Source organism: Pezoporus occidentalis, unplaced genomic scaffold (genome assembly GCF_034315485.1).
Source record: "Pezoporus occidentalis ecotype Australia unplaced genomic scaffold, CSIRO_AGI_Poc_V1 ctg254, whole genome shotgun sequence".
Lineage (NCBI taxonomy): Eukaryota > Metazoa > Chordata > Aves > Psittaciformes > Psittacidae > Pezoporus > Pezoporus occidentalis.
Genome location: NW_026914437.1, coordinates 257,473 through 260,542, shown reverse-complemented (window position 1 = coordinate 260,542; position 3,070 = coordinate 257,473). Strand labels below are relative to the sequence as shown.

Here is a 3,070-nt window from a genome sequence, read left to right as displayed (position 1 = left end):
TTCAGGAAACTCTCTGTGTATATATATATATATTTTTCTTTAAACTTCCTGATTAAGTTACACATCAGAGGGTATTTGGCATACAATGAACAGGTGCTCTCTATTGATGTAAAACTTGCAAGTCTTTGTATAAGTCAGTCAGTCTCTTGCCCCTTCCCAAAGCCTTGCTAAGGTATGTTGTCTTGCCTGCTGGGGCTGGAAATATTTAATGCTCTGAAGTGACACAAGAAATAATTTCACTGGGGCTGAAAATAAGTGGAGAAAGAGTGTCACAATTAAATGTCTTTTTCCCATATTGTAGCTTAAGTGATGGCAGCCTTCTACCTCCACAAATACAGCAGCCTCTTTAATGCTTAATTAAGTCCCAAAGCAAGTTAAAGTGCCCGGTTGAAAGCCCTTCTGTTTGAGGAGCCAGGGAAGGGATCACAAATCCATGCCTATGGTTTTAATTAACTATTATTCCCTGAGGATGTAAGGAGACTGTGCATTACTCCAAAGCTAGTCCTGTTAAGTCAGGTAACGTCCTTATGGCCCACCCTCACACACCAGTTACAGGGTGCATGGTTAGTTTCTGCCCTGTGAAAAGCAGAAGCACAACAGTATACTCCTGAGGTATCACAGCTGTGAGGAGCATCCCACACTCTTGATTACCCATACTAAACCATTAGCAAATAACTAACCTGTAACTTTACATGTTGCAGAGTCTACTATCACTTTTACGTAATGTCCATAGTTTTAGCTGGGTGAGTGCTGAAAGGGCTGAATGCCTCCAGGTGCTTCCACCTCATTTTGGGGGCTAGGGGGAAACAGATGATTGTGGTTAAACTACATTAAACTTAACTTAGATTTAAGCAAGTCAGTAATGAAGACATCTACCTGTGGTTTTACAAATGGCAAAAGTCAGCATTAAAAAACACCTTGAAGTCACTCCCCCTTCTGTCTGAACAAGGTATTTAAGTTGCAGCATTGCAGGAGCATTAATGTGAAAATTTCCTGTTAACATGGTAGTCTGCAAAGTTACACCTTAGGAAGCAGTTAGGAGGTTTTTCTGTACCAAAAAAATATCATGATGACCTTTGCAGCAGGCCCCTTAACTGGACACTGAGGTGGGTGAAGGGAGTTGTGTTTTTCTGGGTGTCATGGTTTAAACCCAGTCAGGCAATTCGTTCACTCATGAACATGACTGCTACTGCTGAACCCAGGACACTGGGTAAGAGCTGGTGCTGCTTTTCTTTCCCCCAGTAGTATTGATTTCCCTTCCATCTCTGCTTTCTTAAGCTACACTAGAGCAGAGTTTCCACACAGCTGATGCAGTGTTTGTTGTTGCTGAGCTGGACTGAGGTGTTGACATTCAGACCATCAATAGTACAATCAGTGTGTTTTGGTAGGAGCAACATGGTTGCAGCAAGGTCAGCGAGAGCTCTGCAAGACCATACACTTAACTCTGGGTTCAGCATTGCAGCATGGTACTTACTTAGCGCAAAGTAATTATCCTTTTGCACTTGCTCCCATATACATGCTCTCATTTAAACTCTGCTAACCCACCCATTCTCAATCTTGGCCCTCCTCTAGCTAGGAGCCGGGCTACTTTACAGCCCAGTTCAACTCCTGGTGAACTCAAGACTGCGACACAGTACTAAGTGTAAAATTTCCTAACTCTGGCTCCTGCTGTTTTTCTTGTAGCACAGGAAAGGAGTTCTTTATTTTACCAATTGTCTGTTTATCTGTTCAGCACAGCCTGGAGGCTAGTTTAGATTACGTGCAATAACTGTCTGAAAAACAGTAGTAGTGACTCAAAGAGTAACTAATTCATTTTCAGGTCCTTTGTTTAGGCAATCAGTGTAAAAACTACTGACCATTCAGCTACAGGAGCAGCTGGTTTGAAAGCTTTACTTGCTCTAGCATACACCAGGAATAACAGTTAATGCGATTAGACTAAAACTTTAACCATGATCTGACTGTAATAACAGTAAGCCTATGCATTCAGAGAAATATTTTTGTATGTTTTATGCAGTTTGATAAACTCTAAGGCACACTAGTGTTATGTTAACTGTGTTTTGTTGTTGGTTTTTTCCTTTGAGTAATAAATGACTGAAACTAAGTTTACAAAACTTACTGTTCTTCCAAGGACAACTGGTTTGCACTACAAACTTGTACTGACCTGACATTGCTACTCTTCACCTCTATTAAAGTAGCAGTTGTTTAAAGTACCTGGATCTCTTCCTTTGTGAGGGGTATGGTGTGTGTGGGGATGGTATCTGGTACACAGGAACAGACAGGACACTAACCAGGATGGAGAAAGCATGGAGGAGCTCACTTAAATAACCTACTTCTGTTTTGCTCAGCATTCCTAGAAAATTCCAGATGATACTTATGTTGGGCTTGAGCTGTGAAGATGATACTTTTCAAGCAGCTGAATCTGGTGTGAAGATGCTCATTACAGCCAAATCTGAAGGTCCTATAACAAATATGTGCAAGATAAGGTGCAAGACAAAGATTTTTGGCCACTGAAAGAAGTAGCACAGCCAGGCAACAGCTGAACCAGGTTTCAAAAGGAAGAGATGTTCATGCAATGTCTGCAGTTAGAACTTGGTCATGATTTCACTTGCCTCACCTGCATTAATTTTTCTCCAATCCCACCCCATCTCAGCTCCTGTGCCCCTGTTTGGCATTTGCTTTACAAGAGTAAAATTCAAGAAAGGAACAAAAAATCCCTGCCCTCCTCTGCACCAGGGGAACTGACATGCAGCTCCTTTTATGAGTGCACTTCCACCAGTAGCCAACAGTGCTTTGTTGATGTATGGCTGCAGTTACACATAGAGTCCAGTCCTGAATACTAATATGAGGGATTAATGCTTTTTAGATATGTAAATTCAGTGCTTTACAGACAGTTCACTGCCTCTGCTGACTCACTAGTACACAGTGCAGTCCTTTCCCAATAAGAACTATGCTCCCTTGTGCTGCAGCTTCACAAGAAAGCATAAGGCATGGCTCCGCTCCCTTGTATGTGCCCATGCATGCTCACCAACTGCATGCAGTTGTTAAGTAATACTCCAAACTGATGCTACAA

General features: G+C 41.9%; 1 long non-coding RNA gene across 1 annotated transcript; it reads right to left on the bottom strand.

The window, feature by feature from the left end:
• Nucleotides 1–459: 459 nt before the first annotated feature.
• LOC134166170 (uncharacterized) lies at nucleotides 460–1,398 on the bottom strand. The gene is made up of 2 exons (XR_009965783.1): nucleotides 1,206–1,398; nucleotides 460–1,130 (listed from the first exon to the last, which is right to left on the bottom strand). It is a non-coding gene; the product is annotated as an uncharacterized LOC134166170 (long non-coding RNA).
• Between the last annotated feature and the right edge of the window lie 1,672 nt (nucleotides 1,399–3,070).